At 44.5% G+C, this 18,236-nt stretch overlaps 43 non-coding genes across 43 annotated transcripts; all 43 read right to left on the bottom strand.

Moving 5' to 3' along the window:
- Nucleotides 1-331: 331 nt before the first annotated feature.
- On the bottom strand, nucleotides 332-425 carry trnai-uau (transfer RNA isoleucine (anticodon UAU)). The gene is made up of 2 exons: nucleotides 388-425; nucleotides 332-367 (listed from the first exon to the last, which is right to left on the bottom strand). It is a non-coding gene; the product is annotated as a tRNA-Ile (tRNA).
- A 139-nt stretch (nucleotides 426-564) lies between these two features.
- Nucleotides 565-658, bottom strand: trnai-uau (transfer RNA isoleucine (anticodon UAU)). Its single transcript has 2 exons — nucleotides 621-658; nucleotides 565-600 (listed from the first exon to the last, which is right to left on the bottom strand). It is a non-coding gene; the product is annotated as a tRNA-Ile (tRNA).
- A 136-nt stretch (nucleotides 659-794) lies between these two features.
- On the bottom strand, nucleotides 795-888 carry trnai-uau (transfer RNA isoleucine (anticodon UAU)). Its single transcript has 2 exons — nucleotides 851-888; nucleotides 795-830 (listed from the first exon to the last, which is right to left on the bottom strand). It is a non-coding gene; the product is annotated as a tRNA-Ile (tRNA).
- Nucleotides 889-1,247: 359 nt separating this feature from the next.
- trnai-uau (transfer RNA isoleucine (anticodon UAU)) lies at nucleotides 1,248-1,341 on the bottom strand. The gene is made up of 2 exons: nucleotides 1,304-1,341; nucleotides 1,248-1,283 (listed from the first exon to the last, which is right to left on the bottom strand). It is a non-coding gene; the product is annotated as a tRNA-Ile (tRNA).
- An 812-nt stretch (nucleotides 1,342-2,153) lies between these two features.
- Nucleotides 2,154-2,247, bottom strand: trnai-uau (transfer RNA isoleucine (anticodon UAU)). Its single transcript has 2 exons — nucleotides 2,210-2,247; nucleotides 2,154-2,189 (listed from the first exon to the last, which is right to left on the bottom strand). It is a non-coding gene; the product is annotated as a tRNA-Ile (tRNA).
- Nucleotides 2,248-2,383: 136 nt separating this feature from the next.
- trnai-uau (transfer RNA isoleucine (anticodon UAU)) lies at nucleotides 2,384-2,477 on the bottom strand. Its single transcript has 2 exons — nucleotides 2,440-2,477; nucleotides 2,384-2,419 (listed from the first exon to the last, which is right to left on the bottom strand). It is a non-coding gene; the product is annotated as a tRNA-Ile (tRNA).
- A 589-nt stretch (nucleotides 2,478-3,066) lies between these two features.
- Nucleotides 3,067-3,160, bottom strand: trnai-uau (transfer RNA isoleucine (anticodon UAU)). Its single transcript has 2 exons — nucleotides 3,123-3,160; nucleotides 3,067-3,102 (listed from the first exon to the last, which is right to left on the bottom strand). It is a non-coding gene; the product is annotated as a tRNA-Ile (tRNA).
- A 139-nt stretch (nucleotides 3,161-3,299) lies between these two features.
- Nucleotides 3,300-3,393, bottom strand: trnai-uau (transfer RNA isoleucine (anticodon UAU)). The gene is made up of 2 exons: nucleotides 3,356-3,393; nucleotides 3,300-3,335 (listed from the first exon to the last, which is right to left on the bottom strand). It is a non-coding gene; the product is annotated as a tRNA-Ile (tRNA).
- Nucleotides 3,394-3,529: 136 nt separating this feature from the next.
- trnai-uau (transfer RNA isoleucine (anticodon UAU)) lies at nucleotides 3,530-3,623 on the bottom strand. The gene is made up of 2 exons: nucleotides 3,586-3,623; nucleotides 3,530-3,565 (listed from the first exon to the last, which is right to left on the bottom strand). It is a non-coding gene; the product is annotated as a tRNA-Ile (tRNA).
- Nucleotides 3,624-3,982: 359 nt separating this feature from the next.
- trnai-uau (transfer RNA isoleucine (anticodon UAU)) lies at nucleotides 3,983-4,076 on the bottom strand. The gene is made up of 2 exons: nucleotides 4,039-4,076; nucleotides 3,983-4,018 (listed from the first exon to the last, which is right to left on the bottom strand). It is a non-coding gene; the product is annotated as a tRNA-Ile (tRNA).
- A 139-nt stretch (nucleotides 4,077-4,215) lies between these two features.
- Nucleotides 4,216-4,309, bottom strand: trnai-uau (transfer RNA isoleucine (anticodon UAU)). The gene is made up of 2 exons: nucleotides 4,272-4,309; nucleotides 4,216-4,251 (listed from the first exon to the last, which is right to left on the bottom strand). It is a non-coding gene; the product is annotated as a tRNA-Ile (tRNA).
- A 365-nt stretch (nucleotides 4,310-4,674) lies between these two features.
- On the bottom strand, nucleotides 4,675-4,768 carry trnai-uau (transfer RNA isoleucine (anticodon UAU)). Its single transcript has 2 exons — nucleotides 4,731-4,768; nucleotides 4,675-4,710 (listed from the first exon to the last, which is right to left on the bottom strand). It is a non-coding gene; the product is annotated as a tRNA-Ile (tRNA).
- A 347-nt stretch (nucleotides 4,769-5,115) lies between these two features.
- Nucleotides 5,116-5,209, bottom strand: trnai-uau (transfer RNA isoleucine (anticodon UAU)). The gene is made up of 2 exons: nucleotides 5,172-5,209; nucleotides 5,116-5,151 (listed from the first exon to the last, which is right to left on the bottom strand). It is a non-coding gene; the product is annotated as a tRNA-Ile (tRNA).
- Nucleotides 5,210-5,809: 600 nt separating this feature from the next.
- Nucleotides 5,810-5,903, bottom strand: trnai-uau (transfer RNA isoleucine (anticodon UAU)). Its single transcript has 2 exons — nucleotides 5,866-5,903; nucleotides 5,810-5,845 (listed from the first exon to the last, which is right to left on the bottom strand). It is a non-coding gene; the product is annotated as a tRNA-Ile (tRNA).
- A 136-nt stretch (nucleotides 5,904-6,039) lies between these two features.
- trnai-uau (transfer RNA isoleucine (anticodon UAU)) lies at nucleotides 6,040-6,133 on the bottom strand. The gene is made up of 2 exons: nucleotides 6,096-6,133; nucleotides 6,040-6,075 (listed from the first exon to the last, which is right to left on the bottom strand). It is a non-coding gene; the product is annotated as a tRNA-Ile (tRNA).
- A 359-nt stretch (nucleotides 6,134-6,492) lies between these two features.
- trnai-uau (transfer RNA isoleucine (anticodon UAU)) lies at nucleotides 6,493-6,586 on the bottom strand. The gene is made up of 2 exons: nucleotides 6,549-6,586; nucleotides 6,493-6,528 (listed from the first exon to the last, which is right to left on the bottom strand). It is a non-coding gene; the product is annotated as a tRNA-Ile (tRNA).
- Nucleotides 6,587-7,185: 599 nt separating this feature from the next.
- trnai-uau (transfer RNA isoleucine (anticodon UAU)) lies at nucleotides 7,186-7,279 on the bottom strand. Its single transcript has 2 exons — nucleotides 7,242-7,279; nucleotides 7,186-7,221 (listed from the first exon to the last, which is right to left on the bottom strand). It is a non-coding gene; the product is annotated as a tRNA-Ile (tRNA).
- Nucleotides 7,280-7,418: 139 nt separating this feature from the next.
- On the bottom strand, nucleotides 7,419-7,512 carry trnai-uau (transfer RNA isoleucine (anticodon UAU)). The gene is made up of 2 exons: nucleotides 7,475-7,512; nucleotides 7,419-7,454 (listed from the first exon to the last, which is right to left on the bottom strand). It is a non-coding gene; the product is annotated as a tRNA-Ile (tRNA).
- Nucleotides 7,513-7,648: 136 nt separating this feature from the next.
- trnai-uau (transfer RNA isoleucine (anticodon UAU)) lies at nucleotides 7,649-7,742 on the bottom strand. The gene is made up of 2 exons: nucleotides 7,705-7,742; nucleotides 7,649-7,684 (listed from the first exon to the last, which is right to left on the bottom strand). It is a non-coding gene; the product is annotated as a tRNA-Ile (tRNA).
- Nucleotides 7,743-8,101: 359 nt separating this feature from the next.
- On the bottom strand, nucleotides 8,102-8,195 carry trnai-uau (transfer RNA isoleucine (anticodon UAU)). The gene is made up of 2 exons: nucleotides 8,158-8,195; nucleotides 8,102-8,137 (listed from the first exon to the last, which is right to left on the bottom strand). It is a non-coding gene; the product is annotated as a tRNA-Ile (tRNA).
- Nucleotides 8,196-9,027: 832 nt separating this feature from the next.
- Nucleotides 9,028-9,121, bottom strand: trnai-uau (transfer RNA isoleucine (anticodon UAU)). The gene is made up of 2 exons: nucleotides 9,084-9,121; nucleotides 9,028-9,063 (listed from the first exon to the last, which is right to left on the bottom strand). It is a non-coding gene; the product is annotated as a tRNA-Ile (tRNA).
- A 589-nt stretch (nucleotides 9,122-9,710) lies between these two features.
- Nucleotides 9,711-9,804, bottom strand: trnai-uau (transfer RNA isoleucine (anticodon UAU)). The gene is made up of 2 exons: nucleotides 9,767-9,804; nucleotides 9,711-9,746 (listed from the first exon to the last, which is right to left on the bottom strand). It is a non-coding gene; the product is annotated as a tRNA-Ile (tRNA).
- Nucleotides 9,805-9,942: 138 nt separating this feature from the next.
- Nucleotides 9,943-10,036, bottom strand: trnai-uau (transfer RNA isoleucine (anticodon UAU)). The gene is made up of 2 exons: nucleotides 9,999-10,036; nucleotides 9,943-9,978 (listed from the first exon to the last, which is right to left on the bottom strand). It is a non-coding gene; the product is annotated as a tRNA-Ile (tRNA).
- Nucleotides 10,037-10,175: 139 nt separating this feature from the next.
- Nucleotides 10,176-10,269, bottom strand: trnai-uau (transfer RNA isoleucine (anticodon UAU)). Its single transcript has 2 exons — nucleotides 10,232-10,269; nucleotides 10,176-10,211 (listed from the first exon to the last, which is right to left on the bottom strand). It is a non-coding gene; the product is annotated as a tRNA-Ile (tRNA).
- Nucleotides 10,270-10,634: 365 nt separating this feature from the next.
- trnai-uau (transfer RNA isoleucine (anticodon UAU)) lies at nucleotides 10,635-10,728 on the bottom strand. The gene is made up of 2 exons: nucleotides 10,691-10,728; nucleotides 10,635-10,670 (listed from the first exon to the last, which is right to left on the bottom strand). It is a non-coding gene; the product is annotated as a tRNA-Ile (tRNA).
- Nucleotides 10,729-11,075: 347 nt separating this feature from the next.
- Nucleotides 11,076-11,169, bottom strand: trnai-uau (transfer RNA isoleucine (anticodon UAU)). The gene is made up of 2 exons: nucleotides 11,132-11,169; nucleotides 11,076-11,111 (listed from the first exon to the last, which is right to left on the bottom strand). It is a non-coding gene; the product is annotated as a tRNA-Ile (tRNA).
- Nucleotides 11,170-11,769: 600 nt separating this feature from the next.
- On the bottom strand, nucleotides 11,770-11,863 carry trnai-uau (transfer RNA isoleucine (anticodon UAU)). Its single transcript has 2 exons — nucleotides 11,826-11,863; nucleotides 11,770-11,805 (listed from the first exon to the last, which is right to left on the bottom strand). It is a non-coding gene; the product is annotated as a tRNA-Ile (tRNA).
- Nucleotides 11,864-11,999: 136 nt separating this feature from the next.
- On the bottom strand, nucleotides 12,000-12,093 carry trnai-uau (transfer RNA isoleucine (anticodon UAU)). The gene is made up of 2 exons: nucleotides 12,056-12,093; nucleotides 12,000-12,035 (listed from the first exon to the last, which is right to left on the bottom strand). It is a non-coding gene; the product is annotated as a tRNA-Ile (tRNA).
- A 359-nt stretch (nucleotides 12,094-12,452) lies between these two features.
- On the bottom strand, nucleotides 12,453-12,546 carry trnai-uau (transfer RNA isoleucine (anticodon UAU)). Its single transcript has 2 exons — nucleotides 12,509-12,546; nucleotides 12,453-12,488 (listed from the first exon to the last, which is right to left on the bottom strand). It is a non-coding gene; the product is annotated as a tRNA-Ile (tRNA).
- Nucleotides 12,547-13,145: 599 nt separating this feature from the next.
- On the bottom strand, nucleotides 13,146-13,239 carry trnai-uau (transfer RNA isoleucine (anticodon UAU)). The gene is made up of 2 exons: nucleotides 13,202-13,239; nucleotides 13,146-13,181 (listed from the first exon to the last, which is right to left on the bottom strand). It is a non-coding gene; the product is annotated as a tRNA-Ile (tRNA).
- A 139-nt stretch (nucleotides 13,240-13,378) lies between these two features.
- On the bottom strand, nucleotides 13,379-13,472 carry trnai-uau (transfer RNA isoleucine (anticodon UAU)). The gene is made up of 2 exons: nucleotides 13,435-13,472; nucleotides 13,379-13,414 (listed from the first exon to the last, which is right to left on the bottom strand). It is a non-coding gene; the product is annotated as a tRNA-Ile (tRNA).
- Nucleotides 13,473-14,061: 589 nt separating this feature from the next.
- Nucleotides 14,062-14,155, bottom strand: trnai-uau (transfer RNA isoleucine (anticodon UAU)). The gene is made up of 2 exons: nucleotides 14,118-14,155; nucleotides 14,062-14,097 (listed from the first exon to the last, which is right to left on the bottom strand). It is a non-coding gene; the product is annotated as a tRNA-Ile (tRNA).
- Nucleotides 14,156-14,293: 138 nt separating this feature from the next.
- trnai-uau (transfer RNA isoleucine (anticodon UAU)) lies at nucleotides 14,294-14,387 on the bottom strand. Its single transcript has 2 exons — nucleotides 14,350-14,387; nucleotides 14,294-14,329 (listed from the first exon to the last, which is right to left on the bottom strand). It is a non-coding gene; the product is annotated as a tRNA-Ile (tRNA).
- A 139-nt stretch (nucleotides 14,388-14,526) lies between these two features.
- Nucleotides 14,527-14,620, bottom strand: trnai-uau (transfer RNA isoleucine (anticodon UAU)). Its single transcript has 2 exons — nucleotides 14,583-14,620; nucleotides 14,527-14,562 (listed from the first exon to the last, which is right to left on the bottom strand). It is a non-coding gene; the product is annotated as a tRNA-Ile (tRNA).
- Nucleotides 14,621-14,990: 370 nt separating this feature from the next.
- trnai-uau (transfer RNA isoleucine (anticodon UAU)) lies at nucleotides 14,991-15,084 on the bottom strand. Its single transcript has 2 exons — nucleotides 15,047-15,084; nucleotides 14,991-15,026 (listed from the first exon to the last, which is right to left on the bottom strand). It is a non-coding gene; the product is annotated as a tRNA-Ile (tRNA).
- Nucleotides 15,085-15,223: 139 nt separating this feature from the next.
- trnai-uau (transfer RNA isoleucine (anticodon UAU)) lies at nucleotides 15,224-15,317 on the bottom strand. The gene is made up of 2 exons: nucleotides 15,280-15,317; nucleotides 15,224-15,259 (listed from the first exon to the last, which is right to left on the bottom strand). It is a non-coding gene; the product is annotated as a tRNA-Ile (tRNA).
- Nucleotides 15,318-15,453: 136 nt separating this feature from the next.
- trnai-uau (transfer RNA isoleucine (anticodon UAU)) lies at nucleotides 15,454-15,547 on the bottom strand. The gene is made up of 2 exons: nucleotides 15,510-15,547; nucleotides 15,454-15,489 (listed from the first exon to the last, which is right to left on the bottom strand). It is a non-coding gene; the product is annotated as a tRNA-Ile (tRNA).
- A 359-nt stretch (nucleotides 15,548-15,906) lies between these two features.
- trnai-uau (transfer RNA isoleucine (anticodon UAU)) lies at nucleotides 15,907-16,000 on the bottom strand. The gene is made up of 2 exons: nucleotides 15,963-16,000; nucleotides 15,907-15,942 (listed from the first exon to the last, which is right to left on the bottom strand). It is a non-coding gene; the product is annotated as a tRNA-Ile (tRNA).
- A 139-nt stretch (nucleotides 16,001-16,139) lies between these two features.
- Nucleotides 16,140-16,233, bottom strand: trnai-uau (transfer RNA isoleucine (anticodon UAU)). The gene is made up of 2 exons: nucleotides 16,196-16,233; nucleotides 16,140-16,175 (listed from the first exon to the last, which is right to left on the bottom strand). It is a non-coding gene; the product is annotated as a tRNA-Ile (tRNA).
- Nucleotides 16,234-16,598: 365 nt separating this feature from the next.
- Nucleotides 16,599-16,692, bottom strand: trnai-uau (transfer RNA isoleucine (anticodon UAU)). Its single transcript has 2 exons — nucleotides 16,655-16,692; nucleotides 16,599-16,634 (listed from the first exon to the last, which is right to left on the bottom strand). It is a non-coding gene; the product is annotated as a tRNA-Ile (tRNA).
- Nucleotides 16,693-17,039: 347 nt separating this feature from the next.
- trnai-uau (transfer RNA isoleucine (anticodon UAU)) lies at nucleotides 17,040-17,133 on the bottom strand. Its single transcript has 2 exons — nucleotides 17,096-17,133; nucleotides 17,040-17,075 (listed from the first exon to the last, which is right to left on the bottom strand). It is a non-coding gene; the product is annotated as a tRNA-Ile (tRNA).
- Nucleotides 17,134-17,733: 600 nt separating this feature from the next.
- Nucleotides 17,734-17,827, bottom strand: trnai-uau (transfer RNA isoleucine (anticodon UAU)). Its single transcript has 2 exons — nucleotides 17,790-17,827; nucleotides 17,734-17,769 (listed from the first exon to the last, which is right to left on the bottom strand). It is a non-coding gene; the product is annotated as a tRNA-Ile (tRNA).
- A 136-nt stretch (nucleotides 17,828-17,963) lies between these two features.
- On the bottom strand, nucleotides 17,964-18,057 carry trnai-uau (transfer RNA isoleucine (anticodon UAU)). Its single transcript has 2 exons — nucleotides 18,020-18,057; nucleotides 17,964-17,999 (listed from the first exon to the last, which is right to left on the bottom strand). It is a non-coding gene; the product is annotated as a tRNA-Ile (tRNA).
- Between the last annotated feature and the right edge of the window lie 179 nt (nucleotides 18,058-18,236).

Here is an 18,236-nt window from a genome sequence, read left to right on the forward strand (position 1 = left end):
TATGACTAGTTTGAACTTCTGCAAATAGCTGGTGTCTGTAGATAAATGCTTACTAGGTAACTCGGTAGAGACTGAGGATTTTTTAATTTCTTAAAATCATGCTGCCGATGAGGCTTGAACTCACAACCTCGGCTTTGTTCTGCTGTGTACTGCCTTATAAGTACCGCGCGCTGACCGATTGCGCCACTGGAGCTCTGGGGAAGCATATACATGATAGTATTGCTAGTTGTATGACTAGTTAAGGACTTTTGCACTATGGTGGTCTCTGTAGATAAATGCTTACTAGGTAACTCGGCAGAGACAGAGGGATTTCTTTAATTTCTTAAAATCATGCTGCAGGTGAGGCTCGAACTCACAACCTCGGCATTGCTCTGCTGTGTACTGCCTTATAAGTACCGCGCGCTGACCGATTGCGCCACTGGAGCTCTGGGAAAGAGTACAGAGTAGAGTATTACTAGTTCTATGACTAGTTGTATGACTTTTGAAAATCTCTGATCTCTGTAGATAAGTGCTTACTTGGTAACTCGGCAGAGACAGAGGGATTTCTTTAATTTCTTAAAATCATGCCCCAGGTGAGGCTCGAACTCACAACCTCGGCATTGCTCTGCTGTGTACTGCCTTATAAGTACCGCGCGCTGACCGATTGCGCCACTGGAGCTCTGGGAAAGAGTACAGAGTAGAGTATTGCTAGTTGTATGACTAGTTTAGAACTTCTGCAAATAGCTGGTGTCTGTAGATAAATGCTTACTAGGTAACTCGGTAGAGACTTAGGATTTTTAAATTTCTTAAAATCATGCTCCAGGTGAGGCTCGAACTCACAACATCGGCATTGCTCTGCTGTGTACTGCCTTATAAGTACCGCGCGCTGACCGATTGCGCCACTGGAGCTCTGGGAAAGTGTACAAAGTAGAGTATTACTAGTTGTATGACTTTTGCAAATCTCTGATCTCTGTAGATAGGTGCTTACTAGGTAACTCGGCAGAGACAGAGGGATTTCTTTAATTTCTTAAAATCATGCTGCCGATGAGGCTTGAACTCACAACCTCGGCTTTGTTCTGCTGTGTACTGCCTTATAAGTACCGCGCGCTGACCGATTGCGCCACTGGAGCTCTGGGAAAGAGTACAGAGTAGAGTATTACTAGTTCTATGACTAGTTAAGGACTTTTGCACATTGGTGGTCTCTGTAGATAAATGCTTACTAGGTAACTCGGCAGAGACAGAGGGATTTCTTTAATTTCTTAAAATCATGCTCCAGGTGAGGCTCGAACTCACAACCTCGGCATTGCTCTGCTGTGTACTGCCTTATAAGTACCGCGCGCTGACCGATTGCGCCACTGGATCTCTGGGAAAGTTTACAAAGTAGAGCAGTGGTTTTCAATTCCAGTCCTCGGGCCCCCCCTCCCAGAACATTTTAGATGTCTCCATATATAAAAACACCTGATTCATATCATCAGCTCGTTAGTGTGTTAATTAAGGAGCCGATGAGTGAAATCAGGTGCTTCATATAAGGAGACATCTAAAACATTCTGGGAGGGGAGGCCCGAGGACTGGAATTGAAAACCACTGAAGTAGAGTATTACTAGTTGTATGACCAGTTTAGGACTTTTGCAAGTCTCTGATCTCTGTAGATAAATGCTTACTAGGTAACTCGGCAGAGACAGAGGGATTTCTTTAATTTCTTTAAATCATGCTGCAGGTGAGGCTCGAACTCACAACCTCGGCATTGCTCTGCTGTGTACTGCCTTATAAGTACCGCGCACTGACCGATTGCGCCACTGGAGCTCTGGGGAAGCATATACATGATAGTATTGCTAGTTGTATGACTAGTTAAGGACTTTTGCACTATGGTGGTCTCTGTAGATAAATGCTTACTAGGTAACTCGGCAGAGACAGAGGGATTTCTTTAATTTCTTAAAATCATGCTGCAGGTGAGGCTCGAACTCACAACCTCGGCATTGCTCTGCTGTGTACTGCCTTATAAGTACCGCGCGCTGACCGATTGCACCACTGGAGCTCTGGGAAAGAGTACAGAGTAGAGTATTACTAGTTCTATGACTAGTTGTATGACTTTTGCAAATCTCTGATCTCTGTAGATAAGTGCTTACTTGGTAACTCGGCAGAGACAGAGGGATTTCTTTAATTTCTTAAAATCATGCCCCAGGTGAGGCTCGAACTCACAACCTCGGCATTGCTCTGCTGTGTACTGCCTTATAAGTACCGTGCGCTGACCGATTGCGCCACTGGAGCTCTGGGAAAGAGTACAGAGTAGAGTATTGCTAGTTGTATGACTAGTTTAGAACTTCTGCAAATAGCTGGTGTCTGTAGATAAATGCTTACTAGGTAACTCGGTAGAGACTTAGGATTTTTAAATTTCTTAAAATCATGCTCCAGGTGAGGCTCGAACTAACAACATCGGCATTGCTCTGCTGTGTACTGCCTTATAAGTACCGCGCGCTGACCGATTGCGCCACTGGAGCTCTGGGAAAGTGTACAAAGTAGAGTATTACTAGTTGTATGACTTTTGCAAATCTCTGATCTCTGTAGATAAGTGCTTACTAGGTAACTCGGCAGAGACAGAGGGATTTCTTTAATTTCTTAAAATCATGCTGCCGATGAGGCTTGAACTCACAACCTCGGCTTTGTTCTGCTGTGTACTGCCTTATAAGTACCGCGCGCTGACCGATTGCGCCACTGGAGCTCTGGGAAAGAGTACAGAGTAGAGTATTGCTAGTTGTATGACTAGTTTAGAACTTCTGCAAATAGCTGGTGTCTGTAGATAAATGCTTACTAGGTAACTCGGCAGAGACAGAGGGATTTCTTTAATTTCTTAAAATCATGCTGCCGATGAGGCTTGAACTTACAACCTCGGCTTTGTTCTGCTGTGTACTGCCTTATAAGTACCGCGCTGACCGATTGCGCTACTGGAGCTCTGGGGAAGCATATACATGATAGTATTGCTAGTTGTATGACTAGTTAAGGACTTTTGCACATTGGTGGTCTCTGTAGATAAATGCTTACTAGGTAACTCGGCAGAGACAGAGGGATTTCTTTAATTTCTTAAAATCATGCTGCAGGTGAGGCTCGAACTCACAACCTCGGCATTGCTCTGCTGTGTACTGCCTTATAAGTACCGCGCGCTGACCGATTGCGCCACTGGAGCTCTGGTAAAGAGTACAGAGTAGAGTATTACTAGTTCTATGACTAGTTGTATGACTTTTGCAAATCTCTGATCTCTGTAGATAAGTGCTTACTAGGTAACTCGGCAGAGACAGAGGGATTTCTTTAATTTCTTAAAATCATGCTCCAGGTGAGGCTCGAACTCACAACCTCGGCATTGCTCTGCTGTGTACTGCCTTATAAGTACCGCGCGCTGACCGATTGCGCCACTGGAGCTCTGGGAAAGAGTACAGAGTAGAGTATAGCTAGTTGTATGACTAGTTTAGAACTTCTGCAAATAGCTGGTGTCTGTAGATAAATGCTTACTAGGTAACTCGGTAGAGACTTAGGATTTTTAAATTTCTTAAAATCATGCTCCAGGTGAGGCTCGAACTCACAACATCGGCATTGCTCTGCTGTGTACTGCCTTATAAGTACCGTGCGCTGACCGATTGCGCCACTGGAGCTCTGGGAAAGTGTACAAAGTAGAGTATTACTAGTTGTATGACTTTTGCAAATCTCTGATCTCTGTAGATAAGTGCTTACTAGGTAACTCGGCAGAGACAGAGGGATTTCTTTAATTTCTTAAAATCATGCTGCCGATGAGGCTTGAACTCACAACCTCGGCTTTGTTCTGCTGTGTACTGCCTTATAAGTACCGCGCGCTGACCGATTGCGCTACTGGAGCTCTGGGGAAGCATATACATGATAGTATTGCTAGTTGTATGACTAGTTAAGGACTTTTGCACATTGGTGGTCTCTGTAGATAAATGCTTACTAGGTAACTCGGCAGAGACAGAGGGATTTCTTTAATTTCTTAAAATCATGCTGCAGGTGAGGCTCGAACTCACAACCTCGGCATTGCTCTGCTGTGTACTGCCTTATAAGTACCGCGCGCTGACCGATTGCGCCACTGGAGCTCTGGGAAAGAGTACAGAGTAGAGTATTACTAGTTCTATGACTAGTTGTATGACTTTTGCAAATCTCTGATCTCTGTAGATAAGTGCTTACTAGGTAACTCGGCAGAGACAGAGGGATTTCTTTAATTTCTTAAAATCATGCTCCAGGTGAGGCTCGAACTCACAACCTCGGCATTGCTCTGCTGTGTACTGCCTTATAAGTACCGCGCGCTGACCGATTGCGCCACTGGAGCTCTGGGAAAGAGTACAGAGTAGAGTATTGCTAGTTGTATGACCAGTTTAGAACTTCTGCAAATAGCTGGTGTCTGTAGATAAATGCTTACTAGGTAACTCGGTAGAGACTGAGGATTTTTTAATTTCTTAAAATCATGCTGCCGATGAGGCTTGAACTCACAAACTCGGCTTTGTTCTGCTGTGTACTGCCTTATAAGTACCGCGCGCTGACCGATTGCGCCACTGGAGCTCTGGGAAGCATATATATGATAGTATTGCTAGTTGTATGACTAGTTTAGAACTTCTGCACATTGGTGGTCTCTGTAGATAAATGCTTACTAGGTAACTCGGTAGAGACTTAGGATTTTTAAATTTCTTAAAATCATGCTCCAGGTGAGGCTCGAACTCACAACCTCGGCATTGCTCTGCTGTGTACTGCCTTATAAGTACCGCGCGCTGACCGATTGCGCCACTGGATCTCTGGGAAAGTTTACAAAGTAGAGCAGTGGTTTTCAATTCCAGTCCTCGGGCCCCCCCTCCCAGAACATTTTAGATGTCTCCATATATAAAAACACCTGATTCATATCATCAGCTCGTTAGTGTGTTAATTAAGGAGCCGATGAGTGAAATCAGGTGTTTCATATAAGGAGACATCTAAAACATTCTGGGAGGGGAGGCCCGAGGACTGGAATTGAAAACCACTGAAGTAGAGTATTACTAGTTGTATGACCAGTTTAGGACTTTTGCAAGTCTCTGATCTCTGTAGATAAATGCTTACTAGGTAACTCGGCAGAGACAGAGGGATTTCTTTAATTTCTTAAAATCATGCTCCAGGTGAGGCTCGAACTCACAACCTCGGCATTGCTCTGCTGTGTACTGCCTTATAAGTACCGCGCGCTGACCGATTGCGCCACTGGAGCTCTGGGAAAGAGTACAGAGTAGAGTATTGCTAGTTGTATGACTAGTTTGAACTTCTGCAAATAGCTGGTGTCTGTAGATAAATGCTTACTAGGTAACTCGGTAGAGACTGAGGATTTTTTAATTTCTTAAAATCATGCTGCCGATGAGGCTTGAACTCACAACCTCGGCTTTGTTCTGCTGTGTACTGCCTTATAAGTACCGCGCGCTGACCGATTGCGCCACTGGAGCTCTGGGGAAGCATATACATGATAGTATTGCTAGTTGTATGACTAGTTAAGGACTTTTGCACTATGGTGGTCTCTGTAGATAAATGCTTACTAGGTAACTCGGCAGAGACAGAGGGATTTCTTTAATTTCTTAAAATCATGCTGCAGGTGAGGCTCAAACTCACAACCTCGGCATTGCTCTGCTGTGTACTGCCTTATAAGTACCGCGCGCTGACCGATTGCGCCACTGGAGCTCTGGGAAAGAGTACAGAGTAGAGTATTACTAGTTCTATGACTAGTTGTATGACTTTTGAAAATCTCTGATCTCTGTAGATAAGTGCTTACTTGGTAACTCGGCAGAGACAGAGGGATTTCTTTAATTTCTTAAAATCATGCCCCAGGTGAGGCTCGAACTCACAACCTCGGCATTGCTCTGCTGTGTACTGCCTTATAAGTACCGCGCGCTGACCGATTGCGCCACTGGAGCTCTGGGAAAGAGTACAGAGTAGAGTATTGCTAGTTGTATGACTAGTTTAGAACTTCTGCAAATAGCTGGTGTCTGTAGATAAATGCTTACTAGGTAACTCGGTAGAGACTTAGGATTTTTAAATTTCTTAAAATCATGCTCCAGGTGAGGCTCGAACTCACAACATCGGCATTGCTCTGCTGTGTACTGCCTTATAAGTACCGCGCGCTGACCGATTGCGCCACTGGAGCTCTGGGAAAGTGTACAAAGTAGAGTATTACTAGTTGTATGACTTTTGCAAATCTCTGATCTCTGTAGATAGGTGCTTACTAGGTAACTCGGCAGAGACAGAGGGATTTCTTTAATTTCTTAAAATCATGCTGCCGATGAGGCTTGAACTCACAACCTCGGCTTTGTTCTGCTGTGTACTGCCTTATAAGTACCGCGCGCTGACCGATTGCACCACTGGAGCTCTGGGGAAGCATATACATGATAGTATTGCTAGTTGTATGACTAGTTAAGGACTTTTGCACATTGGTGGTCTCTGTAGATAAATGCTTACTAGGTAACTCGGCAGAGACAGAGGGATTTCTTTAATTTCTTAAAATCATGCTCCAGGTGAGGCTTGAACTCACAACCTCGGCATTGCTCTGCTGTGTACTGCCTTATAAGTACCGCGCGCTGACCGATTGCGCCACTGGAGCTCTGGGAAAGTGTACAAAGTAGAGTATTACTAGTTGTATGACTAGTTTAGGACTTTTGCAACTCTCTGATCTCTGTAGATAAATGCTTACTAGGTAACTCGGCAGAGACAGAGGGATTTCTTTAATTTCTTAAAATCATGCTGCAGGTGAGGCTCGAACTCACAACCTCGGGATTGCTCCGCTGTGTACTGCCTTATAAGTACCGCGCACTGACCGATTGCGCCACTGGAGCTCTGGGAAAGAGTACAGAGTAGAGTATTGCTAGTTGTATGACTAGTTTGAACTTCTGCAAATAGCTGGTGTCTGTAGATAAATGCTTACTAGGTAACTCGGTAGAGACTGAGGATTTTTTAATTTCTTAAAATCATGCTGCCGATGAGGCTTGAACTCACAACCTCGGCTTTGTTCTGCTGTGTACTGCCTTATAAGTACCGCGCGCTGACCGATTGCGCCACTGGAGCTCTGGGGAAGCATATACATGATAGTATTGCTAGTTGTATGACTAGTTAAGGACTTTTGCACTATGGTGGTCTCTGTAGATAAATGCTTACTAGGTAACTCGGCAGAGACAGAGGGATTTCTTTAATTTCTTAAAATCATGCTGCAGGTGAGGCTCGAACTCACAACCTCGGCATTGCTCTGCTGTGTACTGCCTTATAAGTACCGCGCGCTGACCGATTGCGCCACTGGAGCTCTGGGAAAGAGTACAGAGTAGAGTATTACTAGTTCTATGACTAGTTGTATGACTTTTGAAAATCTCTGATCTCTGTAGATAAGTGCTTACTTGGTAACTCGGCAGAGACAGAGGGATTTCTTTAATTTCTTAAAATCATGCCCCAGGTGAGGCTCGAACTCACAACCTCGGCATTGCTCTGCTGTGTACTGCCTTATAAGTACCGCGCGCTGACCGATTGCGCCACTGGAGCTCTGGGAAAGAGTACAGAGTAGAGTATTGCTAGTTGTATGACTAGTTTAGAACTTCTGCAAATAGCTGGTGTCTGTAGATAAATGCTTACTAGGTAACTCGGTAGAGACTTAGGATTTTTAAATTTCTTAAAATCATGCTCCAGGTGAGGCTCGAACTCACAACATCGGCATTGCTCTGCTGTGTACTGCCTTATAAGTACCGTGCGCTGACCGATTGCGCCACTGGAGCTCTGGGAAAGTGTACAAAGTAGAGTATTACTAGTTGTATGACTTTTGCAAATCTCTGATCTCTGTAGATAGGTGCTTACTAGGTAACTCGGCAGAGACAGAGGGATTTCTTTAATTTCTTAAAATCATGCTGCCGATGAGGCTTGAACTCACAACCTCGGCTTTGTTCTGCTGTGTACTGCCTTATAAGTACCGCGCGCTGACCGATTGCACCACTGGAGCTCTGGGGAAGCATATACATGATAGTATTGCTAGTTGTATGACTAGTTAAGGACTTTTGCACATTGGTGGTCTCTGTAGATAAATGCTTACTAGGTAACTCGGCAGAGACAGAGGGATTTCTTTAATTTCTTAAAATCATGCTCCAGGTGAGGCTTGAACTCACAACCTCGGCATTGCTCTGCTGTGTACTGCCTTATAAGTACCGCGCGCTGACCGATTGCGCCACTGGAGCTCTGGGAAAGTGTACAAAGTAGAGTATTACTAGTTGTATGACTAGTTTAGGACTTTTGCAACTCTCTGATCTCTGTAGATAAATGCTTACTAGGTAACTCGGCAGAGACAGAGGGATTTCTTTAATTTCTTAAAATCATGCTGCAGGTGAGGCTCGAACTCACAACCTCGGGATTGCTCCGCTGTGTACTGCCTTATAAGTACCGCGCACTGACCGATTGCGCCACTGGAGCTCTGGGAAAGAGTACAGAGTAGAGTATTGCTAGTTGTATGACTAGTTTGAACTTCTGCAAATAGCTGGTGTCTGTAGATAAATGCTTACTAGGTAACTCGGTAGAGACTGAGGATTTTTTAATTTCTTAAAATCATGCTGCCGATGAGGCTTGAACTCACAACCTCGGCTTTGTTCTGCTGTGTACTGCCTTATAAGTACCGCGCGCTGACCGATTGCGCCACTGGAGCTCTGGGGAAGCATATACATGATAGTATTGCTAGTTGTATGACTAGTTAAGGACTTTTGCACTATGGTGGTCTCTGTAGATAAATGCTTACTAGGTAACTCGGCAGAGACAGAGGGATTTCTTTAATTTCTTAAAATCATGCTGCAGGTGAGGCTCGAACTCACAACCTCGGCATTGCTCTGCTGTGTACTGCCTTATAAGTAACGCGCGCTGACCGATTGCGCCACTGGAGCTCTGGGAAAGAGTACAGAGTAGAGTATTACTAGTTCTATGACTAGTTGTATGACTTTTGAAAATCTCTGATCTCTGTAGATAAGTGCTTACTTGGTAACTCGGCAGAGACAGAGGGATTTCTTTAATTTCTTAAAATCATGCCCCAGGTGAGGCTCGAACTCACAACCTCGGCATTGCTCTGCTGTGTACTGCCTTATAAGTACCGCGCGCTGACCGATTGCGCCACTGGAGCTCTGGGAAAGAGTACAGAGTAGAGTATTGCTAGTTGTATGACTAGTTTAGAACCTCTGCAAATAGCTGGTGTCTGTAGATAAATGCTTACTAGGTAACTCGGTAGAGACTTAGGATTTTTAAATTTCTTAAAATCATGCTCCAGGTGAGGCTCGAACTCACAACATCGGCATTGCTCTGCTGTGTACTGCCTTATAAGTAACGCGCGCTGACCGATTGCGCCACTGGAGCTCTGGGAAAGTGTACAAAGTAGAGTATTACTAGTTGTATGACTTTTGCAAATCTCTGATCTCTGTAGATAAGTGCTTACTAGGTAACTCGGCAGAGACAGATGGATTTCTTTAATTTCTTAAAATCATGCTGCCGATGAGGCTTGAACTCACAACCTCGGCTTTGTTCTGCTGTGTACTGCCTTATAAGTACCGCGCGCTGACCGATTGCACCACTGGAGCTCTGGGGAAGCATATACATGATAGTATTGCTAGTTGTATGACTAGTTAAGGACTTTTGCACATTGGTGGTCTCTGTAGATAAATGCTTACTAGGTAACTCGGCAGAGACAGAGGGATTTCTTTAATTTCTTAAAATCATGCTCCAGGTGAGGCTTGAACTCACAACCTCGGCATTGCTCTGCTGTGTACTGCCTTATAAGTACCGCGCGCTGACCGATTGCGCCACTGGAGCTCTGGGAAAGTGTACAAAGTAGAGTATTACTAGTTGTATGACTAGTTTAGGACTTTTGCAACTCTCTGATCTCTGTAGATAAATGCTTACTAGGTAACTCGGCAGAGACAGAGGGATTTCTTTAATTTCTTAAAATCATGCTGCAGGTGAGGCTCGAACTCACAACCTCGGCATTGCTCTGCTGTGTACTGCCTTATAAGTACCGCGCGCTGACCGATTGCGCCACTGGAGCTCTGAGAAAGAGTACAGAGTAGAGTATTACTAGTTCTATGACTAGTTGTATGACTTTTGCAAATCTCTGATCTCTGTAGATAAGTGCTTACTAGGTAACTCGGCAGAGACAGAGGGATTTCTTTAATTTCTTAAAATCATGCTCCAGGTGAGGCTCGAACTCACAACCTCGGCATTGCTCTGCTGTGTACTGCCTTATAAGTACCGCGCGCTGACCGATTGCGCCACTGGAGCTCTGGGAAAGAGTACAGAGTAGAGTATTGCTAGTTGTATGACCAGTTTAGAACTTCTGCAAATAGCTGGTGTCTGTAGATAAATGCTTACTAGGTAACTCGGTAGAGACTGAGGATTTTTTAATTTCTTAAAATCATGCTGCCGATGAGGCTTGAACTCACAAACTCGGCTTTGTTCTGCTGTGTACTGCCTTATAAGTACCGCGCGCTGACCGATTGCGCCACTGGAGCTCTGGGAAGCATATATATGATAGTATTGCTAGTTGTATGACTAGTTTAGAACTTCTGCACATTGGTGGTCTCTGTAGATAAATGCTTACTAGGTAACTCGGTAGAGACTTAGGATTTTTAAATTTCTTAAAATCATGCTCCAGGTGAGGCTCGAACTCACAACCTCGGCATTGCTCTGCTGTGTACTGCCTTATAAGTACCGCGCGCTGACCGATTGCGCCACTGGATCTCTGGGAAAGTTTACAAAGTAGAGCAGTGGTTTTCAATTCCAGTCCTCGGGCCCCCCCTCCCAGAACATTTTAGATGTCTCCATATATAAAAACACCTGATTCATATCATCAGCTCGTTAGTGTGTTAATTAAGGAGCCGATGAGTGAAATCAGGTGTTTCATATAAGGAGACATCTAAAACATTCTGGGAGGGGAGGCCCGAGGACTGGAATTGAAAACCACTGAAGTAGAGTATTACTAGTTGTATGACCAGTTTAGGACTTTTGCAAGTCTCTGATCTCTGTAGATAAATGCTTACTAGGTAACTCGGCAGAGACAGAGGGATTTCTTTAATTTCTTAAAATCATGCTCCAGGTGAGGCTCGAACTCACAACCTCGGCATTGCTCTGCTGTGTACTGCCTTATAAGTACCGCGCGCTGACCGATTGCGCCACTGGAGCTCTGGGAAAGAGTACAGAGTAGAGTATTGCTAGTTGTATGACTAGTTTGAACTTCTGCAAATAGCTGGTGTCTGTAGATAAATGCTTACTAGGTAACTCGGTAGAGACTGAGGATTTTTTAATTTCTTAAAATCATGCTGCCGATGAGGCTTGAACTCACAACCTCGGCTTTGTTCTGCTGTGTACTGCCTTATAAGTACCGCGCGCTGACCGATTGCGCCACTGGAGCTCTGGGGAAGCATATACATGATAGTATTGCTAGTTGTATGACTAGTTAAGGACTTTTGCACTATGGTGGTCTCTGTAGATAAATGCTTACTAGGTAACTCGGCAGAGACAGAGGGATTTCTTTAATTTCTTAAAATCATGCTGCAGGTGAGGCTCAAACTCACAACCTCGGCATTGCTCTGCTGTGTACTGCCTTATAAGTACCGCGCGCTGACCGATTGCGCCACTGGAGCTCTGGGAAAGAGTACAGAGTAGAGTATTACTAGTTCTATGACTAGTTGTATGACTTTTGCAAATCTCTGATCTCTGTAGATAAGTGCTTACTTGGTAACTCGGCAGAGACAGAGGGATTTCTTTAATTTCTTAAAATCATGCCCCAGGTGAGGCTCGAACTCACAACCTCGGCATTGCTCTGCTGTGTACTGCCTTATAAGTACCGCGCGCTGACCGATTGCGCCACTGGAGCTCTGGGAAAGAGTACAGAGTAGAGTATTGCTAGTTGTATGAGTAGTTTAGAACTTCTGCAAATAGCTGGTGTCTGTAGATAAATGCTTACTAGGTAACTCGGTAGAGACTTAGGATTTTTAAATTTCTTAAAATCATGCTCCAGGTGAGGCTCGAACTCACAACATCGGCATTGCTCTGCTGTGTACTGCCTTATAAGTACCGCGCGCTGACCGATTGCGCCACTGGAGCTCTGGGAAAGTGTACAAAGTAGAGTATTACTAGTTGTATGACTTTTGCAAATCTCTGATCTCTGTAGATAGGTGCTTACTAGGTAACTCGGCAGAGACAGAGGGATTTCTTTAATTTCTTAAAATCATGCTGCCGATGAGGCTTGAACTCACAACCTCGGCTTTGTTCTGCTGTGTACTGCCATATAAGTACCGCGCGCTGACCGAGTGCACCACTGGAGCTCTGGGGAAGCATATACATGATAGTATTGCTAGTTGTATGACTAGTTAAGGACTTTTGCACATTGGTGGTCTCTGTAGATAAATGCTTACTAGGTAACTCGGCAGAGACAGAGGGATTTCTTTAATTTCTTAAAATCATGCTCCAGGTGAGGCTTGAACTCACAACCTCGGCATTGCTCTGCTGTGTACTGCCTTATAAGTACCGCGCGCTGACCGATTGCGCCACTGGAGCTCTGGGAAAGTGTACAAAGTAGAGTATTACTAGTTGTATGACTAGTTTAGGACTTTTGCAACTCTCTGATCTCTGTAGATAAATGCTTACTAGGTAACTCGGCAGAGACAGAGGGATTTCTTTAATTTCTTAAAATCATGCTGCAGGTGAGGCTCGAACTCACAACCTCGGGATTGCTCCGCTGTGTACTGCCTTATAAGTACCGCGCACTGACCGATTGCGCCACTGGAGCTCTGGGAAAGAGTACAGAGTAGAGTATTGCTAGTTGTATGACTAGTTTGAACTTCTGCAAATAGCTGGTGTCTGTAGATAAATGCTTACTAGGTAACTCGGTAGAGACTGAGGATTTTTTAATTTCTTAAAATCATGCTGCCGATGAGGCTTGAACTCACAACCTCGGCTTTGTTCTGCTGTGTACTGCCTTATAAGTACCGCGCGCTGACCGATTGCGCCACTGGAGCTCTGGGGAAGCATATACATGATAGTATTGCTAGTTGTATGACTAGTTAAGGACTTTTGCACTATGGTGGTCTCTGTAGATAAATGCTTACTAGGTAACTCGGCAGAGACAGAGGGATTTCTTTAATTTCTTAAAATCATGCTGCAGGTGAGGCTCGAACTCACAACCTCGGCATTGCTCTGCTGTGTACTGCCTTATAAGTACCGCGCGCTGACCGATTGCGCCACTGGAGCTCTGGGAAAGAGTACAGAGTAGAGTATTACTAGTTCTATGACTAGTTGTATGACTTTTGAAAATCTCTGATCTCTGTAGATAAGTGCTTACTTGGTAACTCGGCAGAGACAGAGGGATTTCTTTAATTTCTTAAAATCATGCCCCAGGTGAGGCTCGAACTCACAACCTCGGCATTGCTCTGCTGTGTACTGCCTTATAAGTACCGCGCGCTGACCGATTGCGCCACTGGAGCTCTGGGAAAGAGTACAGAGTAGAGTATTGCTAGTTGTATGACTAGTTTAGAACTTCTGCAAATAGCTGGTGTCTGTAGATAAATGCTTACTAGGTAACTCGGTAGAGACTTAGGATTTTTAAATTTCTTAAAATCATGCTCCAGGTGAGGCTCGAACTCACAACATCGGCATTGCTCTGCTGTGTACTGCCTTATAAGTAACGCGCGCTGACCGATTGCGCCACTGGAGCTCTGGGAAAGTGTACAAAGTAGAGTATTACTAGTTGTATGACTTTTGCAAATCTCTGATCTCTGTAGATAAGTGCTTACTAGGTAACTCGGCAGAGACAGATGGATTTCTTTAATTTCTTAAAATCATGCTGCCGATGAGGCTTGAACTCACAACCTCGGCTTTGTTCTGCTGTGTACTGCCTTATAAGTACCGCGCGCTGACCGATTGCACCACTGGAGCTCTGGGGAAGCATATACATGATAGTATTGCTAGTTGTATGACTAGTTAAGGACTTTTGCACATTGGTGGTCTCTGTAGATAAATGCTTACTAGGTAACTCGGCAGAGACAGAGGGATTTCTTTAATTTCTTAAAATCATGCTCCAGGTGAGGCTTGAACTCACAACCTCGGCATTGCTCTGCTGTGTACTGCCTTATAAGTACCGCGCGCTGACCGATTGCGCCACTGGAGCTCTGGGAAAGTGTACAAAGTAGAGTATTACTAGTTGTATGACTAGTTTAGGACTTTTGCAACTCTCTGATCTCTGTAGATAAATGCTTACTAGGTAACTCGGCAGAGACAGAGGGATTTCTTTAATTTCTTAAAATCATGCTGCAGGTGAGGCTCGAACTCACAACCTCGGCATTGCTCTGCTGTGTACTGCCTTATAAGTACCGCGCGCTGACCGATTGCGCCACTGGAGCTCTGAGAAAGAGTACAGAGTAGAGTATTACTAGTTCTATGACTAGTTGTATGACTTTTGCAAATCTCTGATCTCTGTAGATAAGTGCTTACTAGGTAACTCGGCAGAGACAGAGGGATTTCTTTAATTTCTTAAAATCATGCTCCAGGTGAGGCTCGAACTCACAACCTCGGCATTGCTCTGCTGTGTACTGCCTTATAAGTACCGCGCGCTGACCGATTGCGCCACTGGAGCTCTGGGAAAGAGTACAGAGTAGAGTATTGCTAGTTGTATGACTAGTTTAGAACTTCTGCAAATAGCTGGTGTCTGTAGATAAATGCTTACTAGGTAACTCGGCAGAGACAGAGGGATTTCTTTAATTTCTTAAAATCATGCTGCCGATGAGGCTTGAACTCACAACCTCGGCTTTGTTCTGCTGTGTACTGCCTTATAAGTACCGCGCGCTGACCGATTGCGCTACTGGAGCTCTGGGGAAGCATATACATGATAGTATTGCTAGTTGTATGACTAGTTAAGGACTTTTGCACATTGGTGGTCTCTGTAGATAAATGCTTACTAGGTAACTCGGCAGAGACAGAGGGATTTCTTTAATTTCTTAAAATCATGCTGCAGGTGAGGCTCGAACTCACAACCTCGGCATTGCTCTGCTGTGTACTGCCTTATAAGTACCGCGCGCTGACCGATTGCGCCACTGGAGCTCTGGGAAAGAGTACAGAGTAGAGTATTACTAGTTCTATGACTAGTTGTATGACTTTTGCAAATCTCTGATCTCTGTAGATAAGTGCTTACTAGGTAACTCGGCAGAGACAGAGGGATTTCTTTAATTTCTTAAAATCATGCTCCAGGTGAGGCTCGAACTCACAACCTCGGCATTGCTCTGCTGTGTACTGCCTTATAAGTACCGCGCGCTGACCGATTGCGCCACTGGAGCTCTGGGAAAGAGTACAGAGTAGAGTATAGCTAGTTGTATGACTAGTTTAGAACTTCTGCAAATAGCTGGTGTCTGTAGATAAATGCTTACTAGGTAACTCGGTAGAGACTTAGGATTTTTAAATTTCTTAAAATCATGCTCCAGGTGAGGCTCGAACTCACAACATCGGCATTGCTCTGCTGTGTACTGCCTTATAAGTACCGTGCGCTGACCGATTGCGCCACTGGAGCTCTGGGAAAGTGTACAAAGTAGAGTATTACTAGTTGTATGACTTTTGCAAATCTCTGATATCTGTAGATAAGTGCTTACTAGGTAACTCGGCAGAGACAGAGGGATTTCTTTAATTTCTTAAAATCATGCTGCCGATGAGGCTTGAACTCACAACCTCGGCTTTGTTCTGCTGTGTACTGCCTTATAAGTACCGCGCGCTGACCGATTGCGCTACTGGAGCTCTGGGGAAGCATATACATGATAGTATTGCTAGTTGTATGACTAGTTAAGGACTTTTGCACATTGGTGGTCTCTGTAGATAAATGCTTACTAGGTAACTCGGCAGAGACAGAGGGATTTCTTTAATTTCTTAAAATCATGCTGCAGGTGAGGCTCGAACTCACAACCTCGGCATTGCTCTGCTGTGTACTGCCTTATAAGTACCGCGCGCTGACCGATTGCGCCACTGGAGCTCTGGGAAAGAGTACAGAGTAGAGTATTACTAGTTCTATGACTAGTTGTATGACTTTTGCAAATCTCTGATCTCTGTAGATAAGTGCTTACTAGGTAACTCGGCAGAGACAGAGGGATTTCTTTAATTTCTTAAAATCATGCTCCAGGTGAGGCTCGAACTCACAACCTCGGCATTGCTCTGCTGTGTACTGCCTTATAAGTACCGCGCGCTGACCGATTGCGCCACTGGAGCTCTGGGAAAGAGTACAGAGTAGAGTATTGCTAGTTGTATGACCAGTTTAGAACTTCTGCAAATAGCTGGTGTCTGTAGATAAATGCTTACTAGGTAACTCGGTAGAGACTGAGGATTTTTTAATTTCTTAAAATCATGCTGCCGATGAGGCTTGAACTCACAAACTCGGCTTTGTTCTGCTGTGTACTGCCTTATAAGTACCGCGCGCTGACCGATTGCGCCACTGGAGCTCTGGGAAGCATATATATGATAGTATTGCTAGTTGTATGACTAGTTTAGAACTTCTGCACATTGGTGGTCTCTGTAGATAAATGCTTACTAGGTAACTCGGTAGAGACTTAGGATTTTTAAATTTCTTAAAATCATGCTCCAGGTGAGGCTCGAACTCACAACCTCGGCATTGCTCTGCTGTGTACTGCCTTATAAGTACCGCGCGCTGACCGATTGCGCCACTGGATCTCTGGGAAAGTTTACAAAGTAGAGCAGTGGTTTTCAATTCCAGTCCTCGGGCCCCCCCTCCCAGAACATTTTAGATGTCTCCATATATAAAAACACCTGATTCATATCATCAGCTCGTTAGTGTGTTAATTAAGGAGCCGATGAGTGAAATCAGGTGTTTCATATAAGGAGACATCTAAAACATTCTGGGAGGGGAGGCCCGAGGACTGGAATTGAAAACCACTGAAGTAGAGTATTACTAGTTGTATGACCAGTTTAGGACTTTTGCAAGTCTCTGATCTCTGTAGATAAATGCTTACTAGGTAACTCGGCAGAGACAGAGGGATTTCTTTAATTTCTTAAAATCATGCTCCAGGTGAGGCTCGAACTCACAACCTCGGCATTGCTCTGCTGTGTACTGCCTTATAAGTACCGCGCGCTGACCGATTGCGCCACTGGAGCTCTGGGAAAGAGTACAGAGTAGAGTATTGCTAGTTGTATGACTAGTTTGAACTTCTGCAAATAGCTGGTGTCTGTAGATAAATGCTTACTAGGTAACTCGGTAGAGACTGAGGATTTTTTAATTTCTTAAAATCATGCTGCCGATGAGGCTTGAACTCACATCCTCGGCTTTGTTCTGCTGTGTACTGCCTTATAAGTACCGCGCGCTGACCGATTGCGCCACTGGAGCTCTGGGGAAGCATATACATGATAGTATTGCTAGTTGTATGACTAGTTAAGGACTTTTGCACTATGGTGGTCTCTGTAGATAAATGCTTACTAGGTAACTCGGCAGAGACAGAGGGATTTCTTTAATTTCTTAAAATCATGCTGCAGGTGAGGCTCAAACTCACAACCTCGGCATTGCTCTGCTGTGTACTGCCTTATAAGTACCGCGCGCTGACCGATTGCGCCACTGGAGCTCTGGGAAAGAGTACAGAGTAGAGTATTACTAGTTCTATGACTAGTTGTATGACTTTTGCAAATCTCTGATCTCTGTAGATAAGTGCTTACTTGGTAACTCGGCAGAGACAGAGGGATTTCTTTAATTTCTTAAAATCATGCCCCAGGTGAGGCTCGAACTCACAACCTCGGCATTGCTCTGCTGTGTACTGCCTTATAAGTACCGCGCGCTGACCGATTGCGCCACTGGAGCTCTGGGAAAGAGTACAGAGTAGAGTATTGCTAGTTGTATGAGTAGTTTAGAACTTCTGCAAATAGCTGGTGTCTGTAGATAAATGCTTACTAGGTAACTCGGTAGAGACTTAGGATTTTTAAATTTCTTAAAATCATGCTCCAGGTGAGGCTCGAACTCACAACATCGGCATTGCTCTGCTGTGTACTGCCTTATAAGTACCGCGCGCTGACCGATTGCGCCACTGGAGCTCTGGGAAAGTGTACAAAGTAGAGTATTACTAGTTGTATGACTTTTGCAAATCTCTGATCTCTGTAGATAAGTGCTTACTAGGTAACTCGGCAGAGACAGAGGGATTTCTTTAATTTCTTAAAATCATGCTGCCGATGAGGCTTGAACTCACAACCTCGGCTTTGTTCTGCTGTGTACT

The sequence above is a fragment of the Misgurnus anguillicaudatus genome, unplaced genomic scaffold (genome assembly GCF_027580225.2).
Source record: "Misgurnus anguillicaudatus unplaced genomic scaffold, ASM2758022v2 HiC_scaffold_28, whole genome shotgun sequence".
NCBI lineage: Eukaryota > Metazoa > Chordata > Actinopteri > Cypriniformes > Cobitidae > Misgurnus > Misgurnus anguillicaudatus.